This window comes from Magallana gigas, chromosome 9, assembly GCF_963853765.1.
Source record: "Magallana gigas chromosome 9, xbMagGiga1.1, whole genome shotgun sequence".
NCBI classification, from domain to species: domain Eukaryota; kingdom Metazoa; phylum Mollusca; class Bivalvia; order Ostreida; family Ostreidae; genus Magallana; species Magallana gigas.
Genome location: NC_088861.1, coordinates 31,717,158 through 31,741,324, shown reverse-complemented (window position 1 = coordinate 31,741,324; position 24,167 = coordinate 31,717,158). Strand labels below are relative to the sequence as shown.

Genomic DNA, 24,167 nt, shown 5'->3' with positions numbered 1-24,167 from the left:
AACTATCACACTTAGCCCCCCCCCCCCCTCCCTAATAGCAATTATTTTCTCTTGATATATGCTCACTGGACACATCGTGATTCAAATTTGATATCAATATCATTTGTAAAGTAAGCATAAGGGGAACTATATACGAGTGTGTGTACTTGACTAACACTGTGCCGGATAATTATGCCAGTGCCAAGGTGGCATTTTTGCACCCGCTTAAGCTGCATATATCGAAAAATTCAAATATGCCATATGATAGACCACTGCTTAAAGAGTTAACAGCCACCTTTGTTATCACTGTATCTCACCTGTCAGGTAAGATATTTACCTTTCAAAAATAAATTCCTATAGGAAAATAATTTTTCCCATAGGAAAATCAATATTCCTATAGGTAATTTGAAATTTCCTATCGGAATACAAGAACTTCCTATAGGAATTTCAATTCCGATAGGATTTGATAAAATCCGATAGGAAAACTTGATATCCTATAGGAAAACTACATGTCTGAATCAAATTCCTACAGGAATTACCATTCTCCTATAGGAAATATAATTCCTACAGGACTTTTAAAAAATCCTATAGGATTGTCAATATTTCCTGTAGGAGAGTCAATTCTCCTATGGGAATTATCATTTTCCGATAGGATATTAATTTTTAAAGGTAAATATCTCACCTGTCAGGTGAAACACACTAAAAACAAAAGTAGTTATATACTCTCTAGACAATGGTCTATCATTTGGTATACATGGATTTTTCCGAAACTGCATCTTAAGCGGGTGCAAAAATGCCACCTTGGCACTGGCATAATTATCCGGCACAGCGTTAATTTGTACTTACTAACACATCTGCCCTTGTTTTCCTCCAGCACGTAACCCGAGCAGCATTTCAATCTAATATGCATTAACAATTTAATTTGTACAAGTATTACATCCTAAATGATTCATTAAAACAGAAATACGAAGAAAAAGTATAAGGATGAAATAAATAAAATTAAAATTAAAAAAATATATATACCTTCTTTCGTCGCATGGTAAAAATTTGGTACCATGAGATTGCAAATATCCATACATACATGTATGAATAAAAATAAAAACCGCAAGTATCTCTTCCATAACAAGAGCCAGACTGTGTGTTAGTTTGAGTATCTGTTATGTATTAATATCTTACATATATCCGATATTAAGTATGGGAATCGTTAGCAAAATATTTAAAGACCAATGCCTTATTGAACACCACATAGATAAGCAAACAATACGCGAGAGTCTTTCAAACAGTATCACTTCCCTGTAGTGCTAATATGATGAACTCGTTCATGTATTACTTCCCACTTCTCATACATTTTTAGTTTTATTAGAAACCAAGTCAAAATAATTGGGATTTCGTGTATTTGTTCGGTTTATTTGTATCCTGATTTTTCTATTATATACTTTTAACACTTACTTATTTACATGTAGAATATACTATTACATACTTTGTTTTTATTATCAAGTTTAAAGTTTAACAACTTGTTTAATAACTACTCTATCGATTATTGATTTTTCATAGGAGAATATAATTTATCAAAATAACTAAAGGAACCGAAAACCATTTTAGAATACATCATTTATGTTTTATATAGATTTCAAAGATGAAACCATTGTTTTTAACTAATAATTGTAGACGGTTCAAAACTTGATTGGAAAGAAAAGTGTATAACCACTAAATGGTTAAAAAATAGCGAAAGAAGTTATATCTAAATGTACTGAATATAAAAATAAATAAATCCGGTATTTTTTTTTCAGTACAAAATATAATAATTATTAAAAAGATGAAAAAAAGAAAACACGGATTGTTAAAATGAATACCAGCATGGACTTGGAAAAAAGTAAATGAATCAAGTAACAAAAATGTTTATTAATAAACACCTTTCCAGAGGTTTTTCCCCCATTTGTGTTTGAACAGGGAGGATCTTTCATTCTTAAACAGTTTATTCAACAATTTAAGGATCCAGGAAATTAGCGTTAAGAAATAAAAAATATGGCTAGTATTTGGTATATGATAGTCTTTGTTAGTACTTTCAGGAAAGAACAGAACATCCGGTGTGGAAAAAGAGGGAAGTGTCATTGATGTATTTTCCTATTGTGTACATCTCGTTAATATACAAGAATAAATAAACGATATATTACCTAAATAAGAAGCCCATGGGCCACATCGCTCACCTGAACAACAGTTCCTTGTAACACTCTATTTCGTAGAAAATGCTATTTTTTTTTAAACTTTGAACCCCTTTCTGGGGCTCCATTATTGGTCCGAGGTTTTTGTTGGCTTTAACAACATATTAAATAGTAACATGGGAATGAAAATGTGTAGCACTGCAGCGGGACCACACGTACACAGCGTGAAAAAAAACGAAGAAGAGTTCCACATAAAGAGGAATAACTCTCAGACTGTACAGAACAACATAAAGAAAGATAACTCTTGGTTCCACTACATTACTTTTACTATCCACTATTTGAGGAGCCTTGCATAGTAATCTCACAAACTGTAGCATGATATAGTTCTCGAGAAAAACGTTTTAAAAACATTTTTATTATATCTTTCTATGTTAAACTTTGAACCCCTCTTGGGGCCCCAGTATAGGTCCAGTACCAAAGCTTTCTTAATTTGGAATCTACATCATTTAAGGATGCTTGCATAGTAATTTCACAAGTTGAAACATTGTAGTTCTCTAGAAAAAGGTTTTTAAACATTTTCCCTCTATATTTCTTTTTAATCTTTGAACACCTCTTGGGGCCCCAGTATTAGATCGAGGGTCACGGCTTTTATAATTCCGAATCTACATTATTTGAGGATGCTTATGTAGTTACAAATTGAAGCATTGTAGTTCTCGAGAAGGTGTTTAAACATTTTCCATATATTTCTACATTAAACTTTTAACCCATCTCGGGTCCTCAGTATTAGTCCAGGGGTCACTATTTTAAGACTATCAAGTCTACATTATCCAAGGTTGTATGCATAGTAATCTCACAAATTGTAGCATTGTATTTCTCGAGAAGAAGATTTTTTAACATGTTACCTATATATTTCTATAATAAACTTTGACACCTCTTGGGGCCCCAGTATAAGTCCGGGGGTCAACATTTTACCAATTAAGAATCTAGGTAAGCTAGAGATGCATGCATAGTAATTCCACAAACTGTAACATTGTAATTCTCAAGTAGAACTTTTTTAAACGTTTCCTATATATTTTTTAAAATGTTAAATTTTGAACCCCTCTTGGTGCCCCAGTATTTGTCCAGGAGTCACGGTTTTTACAAATTAGATTGTACATTATTTAAGGATGTATGCATAGTAATATCACAAACTGTTGCATTATTGTTCTGGAGAAGATTTTTTTTAAACATTTTCCTATGTTAAACTTTAAACCCCTCCTTTTTGTTCGAGGGTCACAACTTTTACAATTTAGAATCTTTACAATATATACAAGCTGTTGTGTAAATATTGGCATTTCTGGTGCAGTGGTTCTTGAGAAAAAAAAATTCAATATTTTTCCTATGCATTTTTATGTTAAACTTTGAACCCCACCTGGGGCTCCAGTTTTGGTACGAGGGTCACGATTTTTACAAATTAGAATTTTAACTATATATACAAGCTTTTGTGTAAATATTGGTGTTTCTGGTGTAGTGGTTCTTGAGAAGATTTTAAAACATTTTTTCTTGGTATTTCTATGTTAAACTTTGAACCCCGCCTAGAGCCCCAGTTTTTGTCCGAGGGTCACGATTTTTACAATTAAGAATCTTCACTATATACACAAGCTTTTATGAAAATATTGGCTTTTCTGGTACAGTGGTTCTTGAGAAGAAGATTTTTAAAGACACAAGCCCTATACTCACTGTTTCGCAACTATCTTCCTTTTTAAAAGGGCTGTGCCCTTTCTTTAAACAATTTATAATTCCCTTTCCATTAGGATGCTTTGTACTAATTTTACTTAAATTTGGCCCATTGGTTTTAAAGAAAAAGTCGAAAATGTGAAAAGTTTACAGACGGACGGACGGACGGACGGGCAACGGGTGATCAGAAAAGCTTACTTGAACCTTCGGTTCAGGTGAGCTAAAAATGTAAACTACATGTACTTATTTAATCAAGGTCCCTGACGAAAGAATTTTCAATGGATTTTTGGCAACTTCAAGAAAACAAACTAATGACCCCAAATAAAAAAATGTCTGTGCGATACCATTTATACACTTCCAATCTTGTATTTTTAAGTTATAATTATTTCACTGTATATGCGAGTGATTTGTAAAACACACTTAGTCTTATTGAAAGTTTGACAATGTTGTTTAACATTGTTAAATATTGAAAATGGCTGATGTTTCAATAAACATGCAATTAAAAGCGTAGCATCGTGTACACATGGCTGGTCATCTCGTATACATGTACGAAGTGCATTATATTACAAAAAAACCAAAACATTAGAATATCGAGGGAGTTTTTTGTATTTTTTTTTTAATTTTGTTATTTTACTTATTTATTTATTTATTTATTTATTTATTTATTTATTTATTTATTTATTTATATATTTATATATTTATATATTTTGTTTTAATTTCGAAATAGGCAACTCAAAATATCTTAATTAAACATTTTAAGAAACTAATCAAATAATGAATATGTATAAACCTGTTTATACATTTATTTCATGTTCTTATTATTTGATTATTATTACTTCGCAGATTTACAAGTAATTTATTTAAACAATAAAATGCTTTGTTTGGTGATTCATTCGGGATATGATGGTAGCGACATTGCAGAAAAATATAGCGGGTTATGTAAATTTTTTCTGCAATGATCGCTACCTTCATTACCCGAATTAATCATTAAAGAAAGCATTTTATTGTTTATATTAACATCTTTCTTTTAGGCAATCGATAAATTGATTATGAATAGTAAGGAAAATTCACTAAATTACTGTTAATGTACGTAAGTACGTTAACTAAAAGAAACAGCCAAATCGTCTCCAGTGAGACTTTGAGTCTGACGTCGTCATGATTATTTCGTGCAGTCCGTGATTTTTCCTAGGTACATGTATTTGTAGGTCTCGACCAATCGATAAACTGGGCGTGTCAAGTTTGTCCTGTCACTTTCTTGTTAGTTTCAGCCGCTGTAGATTTCGACCAATCAATAAACGGGGCGTGTAGATTTCAATCTGGCTGTTTCTATAGAGCTATGAATTAACTATAAGTTTCCGTAAGAAATAGAGGGAATAATACTTGGTAGATGTAAATATAATATAATAATTTAATTAGTTAGAGTACACATAAACGCCCATCTAAATTTGTTAAATGACGAATGATAAGTATATCTATTCATATGTAATTTGTCATTTACAAAATTAGAAGGACACCATGTACATGACATATATGTTTCAATCGGTAATCCCCGGCTGACTAGTCCACGTTTCTGTTTCGATATATCAGAGTTATTGTTCTTCGTTATTACTTCCTGAATGCTTTTTGGGGGTTTTATTTGGGGTTTTTTAATCACTCTTTCTGAGCAATTAAATGTACATATCTTGTACAAGTTCTCTATTCTCCTGCAATATCCACACGAATTTTGATAATAAAACCCCAGGCCGGGAAATTGCCATAATCTTCTTTCGGGTTTGGACTTATCTTCTATGTTTTGAAAGTTATTTATCTAACAGCTGTTTAGGACTCTGGTCTTCAATTACGGTATGTCGTATGTCTAAATGTTTCATTACTGGTGAAATTGTTAAATTAATACACAAGTTACATGAACGTGATATTCAATGATTATGTTAACGCTCGCGTGTACTAGGCACGTGGCATTTTTCGTGCAGCAACTAATTTTCTTAAATTTACACATAAAAATTGGAAGTACCATGGAGTTGGAGTATATGTAAAAAATTGGTATGAAAATAAGGAAATTAAGAGTGAAATTGAAGTTATAGATATAGTACGCCAGCCCCCCCCCCCCCCCTCCCCTTTTTTATGAAGATTTTGGCAAATGCAAAAAATTCCCTTTTTTTTTTTTTTTGGATGAGTCTGCCCCCTCCCCCACTTTCAAAACCGATGCTACGTGCCTGTGTACAGTCCACGTAGATTCGGGGGGGGGGGGGGGGGGGACGGGGGCACTTTTTCTCGCAGCAAATATTTTTTCTTAAATTTACACATATAAAAGTGAATAAAGATGGAGTCCTCTCTCCCACTTTTCTGAGAGCATGTAAAAATTGAAAGGAAAGGACAGAAATTAACAATGAAAAATTCATTGAAGTTTTTGGTTCAGTACGTTACTAGGAATTACGATGACAAAAAAATTTGCTAAAATGACTGTTTTTGTATCTTGTTAATAATGTAAATTATACTTATTTTTACAACATAGAATTTACATTTCCCTCATTATAAAAATATATACCGTCTACCTAATAATACACCTTTGATTATTATTAGATAGATCGTATGTATTTTTAATTTATTTTGAGAAAAAAATAAATATATAATAACGTAAGGTGCATGCCTGTGCTTTCGGCGTAGAATTTAATTATATTTCTACATGTAAATAGAAATAAAAAATTGCATTCTTTGGTGCTTCATTCGGGGGATAAAGGTAGGTAGCATCGCAGAAAAAAGTGTACTGTGATGGTTCCTGAAACACCAGCATGAAGCACAACAGAAAGCAGCTAATTGTTTGCATATTAATTTTAGCTTGATCGGAAATATAGACTTTTTAAATAAAAAAAAGTTCTGTTCTTTACGAATATACGTATATATATTCATAAAGATTTGAATTAATATAATTGTTATCCTTGTAGTTTACCTTAAAAAAGAGGAGAAATGAATCGTCCTAGAAATCTGATTACTCTTGTGAACTTGCTGTTGTTTTACCTAGAGGTAAAGTTCACTTAGTATAATTCTGTTTCTTTCGGCAAAGTTTACCTGATAACTCTATATATTTTCATCCCTATTTTTCTGATCTATTTACATTATCACGCTAAGTATCAAATTAAAAAAAAAACTTACCATATTGTTTGCTGCTTAAAAATACTCTCTCTCTCTCTCTCTCTCTCTCTCTCTCTCTCTCTCTCTCTCTCTCTCTCTCTCTCTCTCTCTCGTTGAGAATACAAACTACACGTTTTTCCAAAGGTCTAAATAAGGGAAATAACTCTAAGTGAATCTCAGTTTTCCTATATTTCCTCCGGTCAAAAGTAAAATTTAAAGTTTATTTACAGTTAACATGGATAAAATACACATAAGTATAACATAACAATTTTAAATCCAGAGTGAAATAAACATGAACTATCCTCATTCACATACAAAACTGAATTACATTCTCAATAAAATCGCTCTTCTATACATATTGAAAGCCCATTGCTTGCATAAGTAGCAATGCGTTTTGACCATTACATAATACTTTATCATTTTACGTAAACAAATGACTATCTATGTTTAACGCAATCAAACATAAAAAAAACTAAATGTACGTAGAATCAAATACTGTTACACAAATATGGCTTTGTGTGTTTTTGTTAGATAAGTTTTTTTTGTTTTTTTTTGTTTTTTTGTTTTTGTTTTTTTTGGGGGGGGGGGTATGCAAAATAATGATCTTCTTGTGAATACAATTAAAATTTAGAAAGAGGCAAATTATTTTTGTAATTACTGTTAATCCTTCTAATTGTCAATGGTAATTTATTAAAACGGTTGATAGAGAGAAAAATAGATGGAAAGAAGAAGTTTTTTTTTTTGAAAGTGCTGTATCAAACAATTATGTAGCTGCAGAACTGTAGCTCCTCGAGAAATTCGGGTTGACTGACCGTGGATCGTACAAGAATTAATGGATTACACCTCACCCATGCACACCCTTAAGCCCTCTACATACAGTGAACATTTTATTCGTAGTCTCATTAAAATGATTGATTTATTATTCGTAACTTTGAAAGTTCTTACCATTATTACTTAGGTTTCGGCGTTCACTGGATGCCAAAAATCAATTCTAACAGTGAGGCATGTGGCCAGTTGTCCTAAAGACGAAGTGTCTTGGAAGGCGGCAGCAATAAAAATGAATTGTGACTCAATAACACAGAATTGTGCAATGTCGTTGGGATTAAGCACCCAAAATCACCGATTTCAATATCATTGTCTCGTGAATTCTGACAAGAATGCAACTGTGGAAGTTTGCGCATTGAATCGTTTTATTTTTGGTAAAGTACATTTGTTGAAATATTTTCGAATAATTATGCATACATTTTCTATAAAAACTAGTTTTCTTACTGACTAAATGGCAAATTAAAAAAATGCACTTGTTTTGAAAATTATGATATTTGATATGTTGGAATTTTTTTATACCCACCAGGATTTTGTGCAGAATTTGATATTAACGCGGCGGTGGTACAAGAAAACTATGATGCAGACTGCAAAACACACAACCCACCATGCCCGGAATTTTACGACTCAGCGGAAGCTTACAAATGCAAGTCGACTTCTTATTTCGTGTTCTCATGGCTCAATTCTATAGTTATAAACACATCAAATATAGCTTATCATGTGATTTATCGCATAACAAATTTTTGCTTCTCTATTTCAATACGTATCATGCAAACATTAATATCACTTAAAATATATTATTCTTTAAAAAAAAATTATTATTAAATTATACGTTTGAATTTTTTTTTGTAGACCAATCCTGTTATAAATTAGTACATGTACAAGGAAAACCCCGAACTCAAAAGCTTCCTGCTCCTCCTGAAAGTTCCCGGCTTCGGTCTTCCTCGAATAGGTAAAATTTAACATAAAACTGCTGTGTTCTTGGTGCTGCGTGCTTTTACAAATGTGGTCTATGTGTCATTTTGTAAAATATGAATTTACCGGGTGGCAGTAAAGACAAATTTTACAACAGGGAGTGTTGTAAAATTTGTATCTACTACAACCCGGTAAATTCAAAATTGGCATGTTGTAAATTTTGAATTTACCGCCACCCGGTAAATTAAAAATGTACACAAGACATTTATGTTCGTGCTATTTAGATTTGAAATTATACAAAATTAATGATGGTAGTTTTATAACAAAAACGTTTACATTTTACTATGCTGATGAATAGTTTGAACAAAAGGGAGGGGAATTTTCTTCAAAACCAAGTGAAAAAAATAAAACTTTTTGGGGATGAATGATGATCGAAGACTGGATTTCTTATCTTTAAACTAGATGAAAGTAGACTGGTGTTGTTTTCTTTTCCAGATTGATTGGGAGTTCATCGATGCTGACACTTTCAACAATCATTTTCTTCCTATTTTAGAAGACCTACAAACAATATTGTTAACTTGTCTTGATGTAAATTGATATAATATCACTTGAAATAACTACTATTATTGAATTGATGTAATATGGTATAAATTCCATCTATGATACTGAGAATATTATTCCTCGCCAGCTTTAAACTGTGATATAATAGTGCAATATATGTATAATAACTACTTACATGTATATATTTAGCTTATTGAATAAGCATTTCATTAACTGCATGGAATACTTGTAAACTATTATTATACTTTTATTCGTATAAATTATACATTGTTAAACTTTACATTTTATCGTGTGTGGTGTTTATATTTCCCTGTATGCAGTGTTCACATTTACCTGTATGTAATGTTTAAATTTACCTGTATAAATGTATTGTAAGTTTATATGTACCTGTATGTAAGTTTGTCCCCTCTTGACTCCTAGGTATTTTAACTCAAGCAGGTAAATAATTCATTTTTCAACGTTATTTGAGAATTCGAAGAAATTTATACTGTTAACAACGAAATTTCACAAACATCAATTCCATTTTTATAGATTGATGAGATGGGGCAAACAAAACATTTTTTTATTGATATGTACAGGATTTGGCATCATATTGTAACTTTTAATCGGTGGTTTGTTTCGGGATTGAACACTTTTTGTGTGTTATGCATATTGAAAACACGAACGGGCATCAAATATTCCGGATGATAAGTGTTCCTTGTAGTAACGTCCAAGGCATTTTAAAATTACATGAGTCTTTCAATCTTCTAGGTAATGTAGTATTCGACGAAAAAATCTTTAATTTGTAAACAGATTGTATTACTTTAGTTTTATTCAAGGAGAGTGTACTTGGAACATACAGTGTTGAGCAATGAAGTTATTCAGTATCGAGCCATATATCAAAAGGAGGCTGGGTGGCCAACAAATTAACCATCAGATCTACAGAAAAATTTAAGACCTTAATTACTTGTTGAGCTACAAATTATTATTTAGAAAAATACAAGTTTTCACCTTTTAATTTCGAGTACATGTATATTCTTTTATTTGAATATATAGCTCTTCTTCTTAAGGAGATCAATACAGTCTATAAAAAATGGCCACGATCATCAAGCCTTCTTAAGTGTTTAAGTTCGTGATCGGTGATTTTCAAAGATATTGATGTTAAAATGGGGGAAAATCTCATTGACTTCAAACATGTCTTAAAATTGCAAGCAAATCAAGTTTATTCAATTAAAAAAAATCACTTTTAGAATTTTAAATATTGTTGATAAGAGCTAGAAGACACGGATCACATATGATGACTACAATAATGGCACACAAAAAATCAACAAGTTGTAGAATATCGTGGAAATCAGTTCTAGAATACATCCATAAAAAGGTCGAATGATATTTCTACTAAAAAAGTACATGCTTACTTAATGTCATTAAAATTGTTTTCTTTCATTATACGCAAGTTCTTATATTAAACATCACTTATTTTTAAACAGTGATCTATGCAAAATAAGAAATTTTGTATGAGAACTATATTTCAGTTATTTAGATTATACTAATTAGAATTTGCTCTATATTGTACATTTTTTCCCTCAATTTTTAGCTGGGGTGTTTGTTATTTTGATGTTATTTTGTAAGATATGTTGTTTAAATCAAATAAAAGCATTAAACTAAACAACTTGTTATCTTTGAACAAAAAGTCACAGTCACACATGTTCAAAGCTAATCGACTTAATAAGTATATTTTCACTAATCACTGCAAGACACAAAAATTTAAAAGTTCCTGTAATCAAATTTACATGTACATGTAATATATAATTTTTTTTTAATATTGTGAAGAATTTCATTTCCACATACAATTATATATATAAAAGCATGTCTAATACAATTCACAGATCTGCTGATTGTTACATTGGTACTGTTTCGATTTTAATCATAATAATGAAACAAAATCAATTTCAACAATTCTGAGACAAAGTGGGCAAGAAGGAAGGGGGGGGGGGAGAAGGTGGAATTAAGCATGTATCAATCCAAAAATATTTTACATAATAGGCATAAGAGTATTTACTGCCGAGTCGTCGACTTCAAACAAGGTAGTGTGTACATGTATACACATGTATAATTCGTGCTAATAAGTTAATAAATAAGCCGATGGTCCGACCTACATGTGTTCATGAGAAAATGCATTTCAGTCCATTGATTTTTAAATGAATTATTATAGTTGCCTTGTTTCGTTACAGTGTATTTAAGTGTAGTTATATACCCAGTAGGTTTTGAGATCAATCAGAAGTTCATGAATTGATAGGTTTTCTTGTAGACATCTTTTCCTGTACATGTAAATCTTGATAATAAAAAAAAGTACAAATAGTTATTTATAAAAAAATAGTTGAATTCAATAGGAGTTCCAGAAATAAACGATGTCTGTTCTAGGACTGCTTACATGTCCAAACCTTTTAAGTCGTTTTATATCAATATGTGACGGATGAGGTTTTCTATACACCATTAGATCACAGGCATCTGACGTTATAAATTTTTCTCATAAAAAAAATAAATACCCTACTGTATATTTAATTTATCAATCGGTATAGGGTATTTAATTTTATTAACAAATTTATAATGTCAGGTGCCTGTGCATTAGATAAAATTTTTATTATATTTGCTAATTTCTATCAACATTAATCGTTAAATATTTATAAAGACTTTTCATTCATTTCACACCTAAATAAGTATAAACAAAGAAACATTCATGTTTAGTTTTTAATTAATTTTTTTTCAAGTTGTTTCCTATGTGCACACAGCGACACATAATTACAATGTAAACCATTCTCTTAGCACCAGCGACATACATATATATATACATGTACTACATTTATTATCATTACATAGTAACGTTACATGTACAAAACAAAATTTAGGTCATTATCTACATTTATATGGTATTGACAATTCTTTTATTATTGAAATCAAGTCATAAATGAAATCTATTAAAATGATGCGCAAGTGATGCAATTTAAAGGAAATTATCCATATGAATATCAACAAAATCTATGCATAAAACAACTTTGTTGCAAAATTATGTATCATTTTTCTGTCGAATTTTCGAATTTGCATCAGGAAATGTAAGAATTGAGATCATGACAATGTAATTGTATACATGATTAAAAGGAAATTTGTTCCTACATTTGAATTCCTTTCATCTTCATTGCTCCAGTTTGAGGAATGTCTTACTAACACCTTAAGCTGAAACGACCCTGTTATCACACCTATTATTTCACAATACATGTACCTGGTATTTATATGGACATACATTCATGTTAGAACTCATACATGTATCAGTATGAAGCCACTCTTTTAGAGAACTTGCTTGGTGTTGTCTTGATCTTTGTGATTTAAAATAATGGTTCAATCATGTTGATGCCTTGATGTCAGTAATTCCATATATAATATAGTATGTGCATCCACCACTTTGCAAGAACATGAATTATTCTTTTGGAGAACTTGCTTGGCATTCAGTCTTGGCCTTTGAGATTTGAACGTTTCAATCATGTACCCTATTGTCAGTAATCCCAACTTTTAATGTCCATCATTCTCATTGTGAGGAGTGCTTTGAAAATTGTTTTACGGTCTTGACTTTTCAAGAAGATGAACTGTTCTCTGTAAAATAGAATAGGTTGTTCATCCATTGCTGGATCCAACACTGCTTGTAAATTTCTTCTTTTTATTTTTTCGTAGCTTGCTGGCTTTATTTTCAGAAAGGTAAAGGACACCTTCAAAATAAAATATACTAGAATGAAATCCTTATGTCAATTTGTCAGATATATACAACATGTACAATGGATAAATAAATGCACAATTACGACACATGAATGAAATTTGACATCATGGGGATGATGACAATTTCAAAGTGCCCCACTTTCAGCAATACTTGTTGCTTTGAAAAGTACAGAAAAATATATTTGCATTTTCCCTCTCCACCCTCCCTATATATGAAAGTAGAGAAGACTTTCTAAAATTTAATACATTTTTACTATATGGCCACATTGGCCCCACCCTGCAGCCAGAAGCCCTGACCCAGGGGCCATGAATTTCACAATTTTGGTAGAGAACTTCATGGACATCATAAACATGCAACCAGTTTTTCCTCATGTATGTGGGGGAAGAGAAGAAGATTTGTGAGAAAAAAAAATGAAAAGCTTTTTTTGCATATTTGGCCCAACTTGTAGCGGTCCGGGGGTGGTAGAGCCACGAATTTCATAATTAACATTTCTCTTACAATAGAGATGCCTCACACCAAAAATGGTAACCATTAGCCTTGTAATTTTTAAGAAGAAGTTAAAAATGTAAAATCGTTTTTTTAACAACATTGACCTTCGCTCTAGAATATTGGTCAAGGTCAAGACAACCCTACCAACAATCATGTTATGGGCAAATGAAATCTGAGAGACTGGTTAAGGCTATGCACATGTACTTGTGTCTGTATATTGAAGAAAGTGATAAACATGCATATAACATTACAAAGTGAAATTGTTATATTAATAGATTAGGTTAGCTTTTTCATACAAGGTGAATTGATACAGATTGGTAAGTATCGTACAATATAATACACATTCTCAAGCAAAAATTGACATATCATGATGCATATTTCTGCATGATATACATGTATCTGTCCACTTTCAAATTGATACCTACACCTTCTATTACATGCATCTGGTGTAGTGATCTACTTAATATGGCTTAAAAGTTTATCAGGTTTTTTTTTACATGTTATCAGTTTATTTAATGTGTTCTTTTAATTTTTCAACAATTTGTGTTGCTAAAAACATGCTCAATTACATTTGTCCTTTGAAAGATGATTCCAAGCAGACCTCTTTTTAAAACAGAACTTTTATAATGTGATAGCAGTTCTCTAACATGCTGGGCATACACCTCTGATGACAGGCCACCAGTTGATCTTGTACTGGTACTCCTCCTAATTTTTAGTTGCTGAGGATGATAATTCTTTGCAGAGCTTTTTTTTAACTTGTGAATATTCTGTTCCGTCAGAGAGACTTCCTTTAACGGTTTGAGAAAAAGAATGTTTAATATCCCAAATTGAGAGAAAAAATAAAAAAAATAAATTAATCTTGACCATGCTTTAAAGCAAACACAAAGAAGCTAACATTTTAGTGCTAGTTGATCAAATGTCACTTAAAGTAGATAAAAAGTCACTTAATATTCAATATATATTAAAGATTCATTCGGCATACTTCAGCAGATTCATACAATCATGTACAGCACATGCACGTTGTCTAAATGATATAGACAATGTATAATAACAAAAGTTTTACAATTGATGGTAGCTAACAAAAAGACCCCTTCACGATAATTGTGGTACTGCTCTCTTGCAGGAAAATTTATATACTTTGCCGAAATTTTAGTAGGTAGATAATTAAATGACGTTAAAGAAACAATTGATGTTATGTCACCAAATTATGTCATTTTACCCTGCAAAACAGCAGTATCGCAATTACCCTGAAGGGGTTAATTGAAATTCTGACAACTGTTTGTGGGATTCATGATCTGGTTATTGTTTAATTTTAATTGAGCACAAAATTAAACAACAAAAAATTACATATACAGTAAAAGTCGTTTAGTACGAACACGGATATAGCGAATTTTCGGATATAGCTAAGTGTTTTGGAGTCCCCGGTAGAATTCTCAACAAATCTTTGAAAAATTAAACGTTATAACGAATTCAGATATTACGGATTTACGGATATAGCGAAGTGATTTAAGTCCTGTAAAGATGAAAAATAACAAAATAGTTTTAATGAATTCATCTTCATATAATTTTTGTTCAAATCTCAATGCGAATATTAAGGAATCAAAGTAATGCATATTTTTTTAGCCTCATTAGCAAAAATTATAGTCTGGAGAAAGAAAACATTTATATAGTGAATTCGCTATAGATATTATTACGAACTCGTTATACAGATATAAATAATTAAGGATATAACTAGGTAATTCCATAATTCGCTATAACCGAGTTTTACTGTATAACCTTAGATGTACATCCACAAATGAAAAAATCATTTAACAAATTAGAGGACTTTGAATTTAATGTAGCAATTGGATTACGTCAGAGGTGTTCCGAGTTAAAAAAAAAGAGGGAAATCAAATGCTGCCGGTGAATAGTTTTGATGACTATTCACCACGGGCAAATAGCACAGAAACTAAATTCACGGTTAGATAGCTACAGAAAAGCATGTTTATTCGTTGTAATTTTACTTAAAAAAATATCAACAATGAACACTTTAATTTTTAACAGTTTTGGATTTAAAAAAGAGTTATCTCCCATTAAACAGGAAAATTTATCAAAAAATATGCAATAACCAAATTAATTTATTAATGGTGGAACGGCGCAAGATGGTAGGAACTAATGGGGAACAGAATGTACAATGCATGCTGGTACATGTACATGTAAATTTACATACATGATGGAAAAGTTTGACACTGTATGAAATGTCGGTAGTCTTACCTCTGAACAGACACTGAGGATTTTGCTGGGATCATCACATTTTGTACAAAGAATGTCAGCTTTTGAGGAGATAACATCTTGTCCAAATATTGTAGCATGTCCTGTAGGTATACAATGTACATGGTTGTGTCCTGTATTAGGAATGTTTATTAATTGTACATGAACATTTAATCAATTACTGTAAGTCGCATTAAATTACACTTGGTATTAACATATTCAAAATGATAATGTCGAATGAAACTATTCAAAAATTAACAACAGGCGTATCATTAATTGAACTTGCATGTTATTATTGGAACTTTGGTTTTTTTAAGATGATATATTGTTATACTTTCATATTAAATACTGAAATCTGATTGGTTTAGACGCAGTTGATAATCCGTTCTATTACCCTCAGCGTTAGCAACACACTTAGCAACGGGTAACATAACGAATTGTTACATGCGTGTGACTTATGCGCGTACGGTTCGCTGTGGAATTCACTTCATTTCTATATAAAAGCGGTAAACAAAATTTCCAATATTAAGACATTCAGTATAATAAAACAAATAGTTCATGTTTAGGAGGATAACAGTTGAAATTGACACCCCTCGAAAACCATTGTCAACCTCCGCTTCGCGTCGGTTGACAGTACTGTAGTTTCCTCGGGGTGTCAATTTCAACTGTTACCCTCCCAAACAGGCACTATTTATATAATATTACATGTACATTGTTAAATAAGGTAGTAAAACAATAAAAATGTGTCTTAAAAAATCTGGGAACTTTATAACAAATGATGTTTTTCTGGAACATTGATTATCTGTGCCTTGGAGAGACAAAATATTCTCATCCTCTTAATGTTTTGGAATATTTCATTCCTTGGGGACTCACACATGTTTCCCTCAACTTCAGTCAACATTTGTATATAAACTAATGTTATGCCCTTATGCACATGTATAATCCATCTATATTTTTCTTGATAACAACAAAACATCCAACAAAACAAACTTCCCATCCAAAATCAAATTTGATGGACAGCTTTATGTAATACATTTACTATTTACTATTCTCCTGATTTTAGTGTAACTGAAAATAGCCAAAGAACAATGTAACATGAATGTGATGAGAGAATGGCATGAAATAATACTTATATCTGTATTGAAGGGTATAACTCACAGTTGTTGACTAGGCATAAGGGAAACATGATTTGTTGGACATGAAAACAGAATTGTTGCCTTTGACCTTTGGCCTTGGGCAACATTTCTGTATTCTGGTCAAACAAATCAAATGTTGCCCAGATATCCTGACAAAAATGGCATTACATAACAATTATAAGATGATTGTCTATAGGTGAATACAGTCATTTCATGCATATCTTTTACAATTTAATGCTATGCTATGGTATGCGATTTTAATGATATGCTATGAGATTCGTATGGTATGCTATGAGATTTGTATGGTATGCTACATGTATGAGAAATTGAAATGAAGGGCTTAATGATATTGTATGCTATGCTACATGTATGCTATGAGATTTGAACAAAAACGCCTCCATACACAGAAAAGTTCCACACATTTCGAAGTAAAATAATAAAAAGCCAAAGTTTACCACAAATCTATCATGTAAACATTTATTTTTTCAAATGAAAACATTTAAAACCGAGTTAAAATACTGTTGTATGCTATGCTATGGTATGATATGACGAATGCGATTCTATGAGATTGTATGCTATGGTATGAGATTCCAATGCTATGCTATGAGATTTCAATGCTATGCTTTGGTATTTCAATGCTATGCTGTGCTATGCTATGGTGTATGTTGTAAAATATATGCTTGAACTGACTGTAGCATTCACTGCATAATGAAAATCAATAATATAAAACTTACTCGATTTTCAACTCAAATATTTACATTTTCCAGTGTCTTTGCCTGTGATAACACTACGTATAGATTTTGTACTATATAACCAATAATACAAATGACGCTAAATTGAGGCGCCAGCGGGGTTTGCTTATTGATATTTAAATATATATTTGTATGATTGCTTAAAATTATATAAATAAAAGTAATAAGGAATCATTATTTGAATATTATGAGGTGATAATTTCGGTCGTGGCGTGCTCAAATCTATCATAAAGCCCTTCGGGCTTTATTGGATTTGATCACGCCCCGACCAAAATTATCACCTCATAAAACTCAAAGAATGATTCCTTATTCCTTATATAATTTAAGAAACTTTTCAAATAGAACTGGATGGTTGATTTCATAAGGCAGCTGGCTGCCTCTTGGTTTAGACTCGTGCAATTGCTGAATGTTATCGAACAAAAAGTATCCAAATTCTTCACAGTTCTCATTAAACCTAGAATAAAAAACCCACAAAATTATCAATTTGAAAGTTAATATCATAAATATAAATAATTATTCTACATACAGTGTTAATAAAACATTGACTAATACTTTAAGTAACATATTTTAGACTCATGGAAGAATTGTACAAAGCTCTTGAAGAAATGGAAACTTGGATAAAGTATTTAATTGTAATAGACTACCATAACCCATTCGGATCACGCTCGCCATTTTCCGTAACTGACGGAAATGGCCGAGTAGTTACGATTGTACTATAACCTACGCTTCATGTATGTAAACAAAGCATCTCTTCGCTGGTTGCATTGATTTACCTAAAATTACCCTAAAGGAGCCCGAAAGAATTCAAGATATACCCAAAAGGAGCATTAAATGACATTATAAATTACAATTAATATGTACATGTATATTTTTAATTTGATCAGTTAAATACACATTTGGGATAACTTATATGATACTTAATTTCATATATTTCAAGTTTTATACAATAAATTACGGGGAGGTCTTCATCCATCATAAAATTGAGCATGTTTCGATGTTTCATACATTAAAATATTTTTATCATACAATTTCAAACTAAAATAACCAACAAGAAAAAAATGGATCAGCAAACTATGGACAATTCTGTGTGATGTTTACAATATTGTGACCTATTTTTAATAGGCTATGGGATGAAGTACATCTTAATACAAATTAATATGCAATTTTAAAAATGAAAAAATGTTCAAGTTCTATCAATTATTATTATTATTTTTTTTCAGATGAAAAAAATCACTTCTATAGACTTAAGGAAGTGATATTCAGCTACTTTAGCAAATAAAACCCAAACTTTTACGTCTGTTGGATCCCTTATGGATCATCTTGGGTTCCTTTTGTGTCCTTTGGGGTTCCTTTTGGGTAAATCGATGTACCGCCCTTCGCTTATTTCAGGACTTTACCGCTGTTAACATACATCACGTAAAACAGATGAGCTTCTCTGTAAAAATGACTTACAACTTGAGTTCTTTTACTTTTATCTTGGGAAAACATTCCTTCACCAACTGCCTATAAGGTCTGGCATTGCCATACGGTATCTCCTCCGTTGTACTGAAATCAACACACGGTAAACTGAATATCCTGACGAGTTCATATTCAGATCGGACCAACTCAGCCGGAGTTGTTAACACCTTTCTTATTCCAATCGTATCTATCACTGTATCAGATCGATTGACCAAGAACTTAGATGGACCCAGTAGCACGTTTTTGTCACTGAGTTACGTTTAAATATATTTATATCATATGTTACTGATGAAATTATTTTTAAAAATCATTGTTATATGTTAGAAGAACATTACTCGCATGTGGTATAAACTTGTTTTCTACGATTTTTATAAATCATTTGATATTTAAGGAATGAATTTATTATCTACATAGGTTATACGTTATAACATAACTTTGGAGCAGTTTACGCTTTATACACTGCAAAGTGGTTTATAAAAAGCGTAAACCGTTATATTTTACTCGTATACTATAGGTAGAAATTAAATTCACTCCTTATGATTTAATTTTCTACTATTTAAATCAGAAAATAAGGCCCATTTATTAATTAAAATATGTTAATTTGTACAAAATTAAAACGTAACGTCAAGCGGATTAATACGTTTCGCACGCGCGTCGTATTGTGACGATGTTATATACGATATATTATAGCATTTAATCATGATTTTTTGAAGTATACAGTCTCATAACTGCAGCGGTGTGTGCATACATATCTGTATGCAAGCATCGCTGCAGTTATGAGACTGTATACTTCAAAAAATCATGATTTAATGCTTATATTTTCATTATTTTAACTTCATGCCTTGTCTGAAAATGACATTTATACCTTAAAATTCCTATCTTATCCTAATGGTAAGTTCATATGAATGGAAGAGCCAGAGTAACAGCCGCAAGCGTGAACTTTGAGTTTCGCTTGTGACGTTGCAGTTAACAGCGTTCAACGTTTGTGACGTCATAATAAAACTCGTCATTTTAACCTTTGAGTACCCTGTGTGCATTACAGTGTTATAACTGCCGCAGCTTTCAACAAACTTTACAAGCAAAAAATGTGTGGAATGTAAATATATGAATTTGTTAAGCCAATCAAATGTGGCGTTACAATCAGAATTAAATTATAATTGTCAAATATCTGCCCCTAGTCTGTTCCCACCAATTTTAAATATTAGGATTATATCAAAATCAAATATTAAAAAAAAAATAACTGAGGATGACTATCATATTATTTTGATATTATTATCTGTCCCAAGATATTTATGCAGCACGTTTGGACGATTTTTAATAAAAATACACATACCTGTGAAAGAAGTGCAATTAAAATAGTTGAAAGGGATAATTTCAAAGGTAATTTCGTTGACCCATTATCACATTTCACCCGGAAAAATTCACGGAGATTTATAATGGGGAATGTTTACATCTTTTCTCCATTCGTAATACACTCGGAATACATCGCACAATTTTTCAACGTTATCATCCGGGCTTGCTGCAATACAAAATCTCCGTAGACATCACATATTTTAGCATTGTATTGAAACCTGATAAACTAACAGGGGCGTTTCGACTGAGAAATCATGGAATTTTTTTTTACTTTTGAATGGGCATCGTTTGAAATCTGAGGTATTTATAAATATCATGCAATTAAGCAAAATGTAAATCCAGGATATGTTGGGACAGAGTATAGTTATTATTATCCAATAGCTGTTTATCTGTGACGTTACTAAAACAGGCTTACCCCGTCATTTTGCAATCAATATGAACACAATCGAACTTTTCAAAGATTCATTCTCACCTTTGAAGTAGTCGCTGCACCCTTATTTACTTAAAACTGTTTTGTTCTTTTCTAATCTAAACGCTTTCTCCCTTTCCTTTACAGAGGTCTTAGTGTATCTCGATGCTGCCATTTTATTCTTCTCCAGACTCAACAATAAGACGTTAATGCAAAGGACAATTACTAATTTAAAAGTAATTTAAAAGGGCAACTACTCCAAATAGTTTAAAAACTTACGGGACGCGGTGTTGTTGCAGTAATAAATTCGAAATGTCTAAATGAACAGGCGAAGCGTCGGCCATTTTATATTATAATAATTCTCACCAGACGGACATAGAGACATATCCTGCAGACACGTGCCATGTTTTAACCAATAAGAGTGTGACAGTTCAGTCCGATAAAAATCAAAATTATACACACATAAAAATTAAAATGGTTCTTGAGGAAACAAGTGATTAATGTTTTCCATTAAAAAACAGTCGGAAAACACCAATGACTATTCAAAACATAAATAATTTAAAATACAATAATCCTTTTGATATCATTCTTGCATTATGTCGTCATTGTTGTATTATCGTCTACATACTTATTTTTAATATGATATCAACAATATTCACCCTTTTTAAAAAAAGTTTTTATAGAGCATGTACAAAACATTCAGAAATTATGTAAAAAATGAACTATTTTTTATTTCACCAAACTGAAATAAAACTATAATAGCTCAATGAAATGTATAAAACCATTGTATTTAAAGGGGAAAATGCTAATGTCGACCAATTGAACATATTTCAATACTGAGTTATGGAATTTGAATTATGTGATCAAATTTGCTCTTACTTGTAAAACATTTACTTCCCGTTCAAACAGCAAAAAACAATTGAATAGATATAAAAATAACTGTTTGTGCGTAAAAACCTTAACGATAAAGTCACAGCTGGAAACGTGTTTAATTTTTCTATTTGCTTATTCGATCAAATAATTGAAAAGTCGTAGATCATATTATCAAAAGTACACAACAGGGGAAATTTCTTTTTCACCTAGATATTGTATTACATATTTTATTATCAACAGCTAATCATGAAAAAAAATTAAACAAGTTGAAAATAGCAATAAATGCTATTCAATTCCAATCATTCAACTACTTCCTCGTTGTTATTAAAAAACAACACCCTATATATAAACGAAAAAGTACAGTATATGACCTAAGTCGTAAATACTGCAATTCCCAGCATGCATAATATGATTTTTACGTTGATCATTCTTTATGAATGTCTGCAAAATGGATGGATCACATGTTTAAAATGCGGCAAAAATAGGTATTTTTTTATATTGCATGAAATGAAAAAATCTTGTTTTCAACTAATATAATTATTTATCTTAAAAACGTGATTTGTTCACTTCTTTCCTTCCAGATTGGATTGCTGCTCTGGCTACATGTTCAGCAAAGCCCAAAACAGATGTGTTAGTAAGCACGTAGAATACCTTAGTAAATTAAGATCAAAGCATCGTCTTGAAATAATATGTAGAATAAAGATACTGTCAGTGATGATTCATTGAGACATTATTTTTCTTTATGCAAGAGTGTCCTAGTGGATATCATGGTCTCCAGTGTAATGAGTCATGTCCATTTCCTTCCTATGGTGTTTTATGTCGCCTTCAATGTGCATGCAGAATACATCAGTGCAACAACATAAATGGATGCTCTATAGGAACAAGTACTGGTAAGGAGTAGGATGTGTTTGGTTTGCTCTGGTATTATATGCAAGTACTTTGTTCATATAACTCAATTTTTTTTCTATTTGTTATTTGTATAAAATGTATTGTATACATTTAAACTGAACATTAAATCAAATGGCCATTTAAAGGCTATGCTTCATTTTTTTTAAAGCAAGCATTTGGTGAGAAAAATGAACTTCTCAAAAATATACTAACTGAAGGTCCTTCATTATTACATATGTCACGCTGCTATTATCGTATGACCTCCTGGACGATTTATAACACAGGATTTTTCACTGATGAGTTAAAATATCTATATATTTATGATGGTTTAAATATGATAATTCAGAAGTGCAAATTTTATTTGAGAGAGAAAGAGAGAGAGAGAGAAAGAAAGAAAGAGAGAGAGAGAAAGGGAAGGGAAATTGAAGTAAAAATTGGATTCTAGATATTTCGATGGGTATCAAAAATCTCATTTTCACCACTTTATAAGAACTAAATTTCTGTATTTCATAGAAGAGCTTTAAAGACGACATTGCATAAGACACACTCAACTGTATCTTAGTACACCTTGTTATGTAAATATAGTACTTTAACCAAAGAAAAATGATATTAAAGATATCTTTGCTATTACCAAGGATGCCTAGAATGAACGTTGGTTTGTTTTGTTTTTTGTTGTGGTAATGTAACCTGAAAACTGATGTTTTCTTCTTAATAATGTTTAAAATTTTCTAACAAATATTGAACACAATCACAATGCAATAAATGTTCTATAGTTTCCTCTTCTCTGTGACAAAAGGTACACATTTTAAAGTTTACTATTTAATTTAGAATAAAAAAGAGTTTCTTGTTAATTATTCTGGATTGGAACCATTGAAGTTTACAGTTTTTTGTAATTAGGAAAGGTAGTTTATGGATTAATTTCCATTACATATCCTCTATATCTAATAATTCATTCCACCTTCTTTTACTTGTTGTCACAAAGGTATTACTGCTTAAAATATCATAAAATACTTTGACTTTTTACATTTCATTACTTTATATATGTTTTCTCTAATAAGCGGGTTTGCCTATTTTCTTAAAGTTTGGTTTTCACCCAACTTGCTGATGTATGTCTTTACAGCATGGATTATACTTGCATATTCTAAAAAGTTGACCTTTACATTTCTAAACATATCACAAAACTTATCAAAACTAAGAAAAATACTATCTTCCTCAATGTTATCATTGATGTATCTAATATTATTATCAAATAGTTGTTCATAAAAAAAGATTTCCCTGAAAAATAGATCAAAAGGGTAATAAAATAAAGGTGAGTCTGCAGTTGCACAAGACTCTAATGTATTATGCAGGTCAACCCATGCTTTAATTACATTTATCCAGAACTTGTTTTTTAATGATTTCAAAAGTGTATCAAAGTATTCAATACCACATGATGTAAATTTATTTTGATTAACGTTAGGTATGAATTGGCTCAACCCCTTGTTTGTAACGATAATCTGTCTCGCCCAGAAAAATTTCATGGAGGATATA

At 31.3% G+C, this 24,167-nt stretch overlaps 1 long non-coding RNA gene across 2 annotated transcripts in view; it reads left to right on the top strand.

Moving 5' to 3' along the window:
• The first annotated feature begins 5,525 nt into the window (after positions 1-5,525).
• LOC105334868 (uncharacterized) overlaps positions 5,526-24,167 on the top strand; it is an 82,190-nt gene continuing 63,548 nt past the window's right edge. Inside the window, exons 1-6 of one of the 2 annotated variants that reach the window (XR_010708978.1) lie at positions 5,527-5,699; positions 6,800-6,878; positions 7,945-8,185; positions 8,338-8,454; positions 8,661-8,760; positions 9,219-9,845. This is a non-coding gene — a long non-coding RNA (uncharacterized lncRNA). Of the gene's footprint in view, positions 5,700-6,799; positions 6,879-7,944; positions 8,186-8,337; positions 8,455-8,660; positions 8,761-9,218; positions 9,846-24,167 lie in introns of those variants that run through there. The other variant, XR_010708979.1, reaches the window with a different exon arrangement.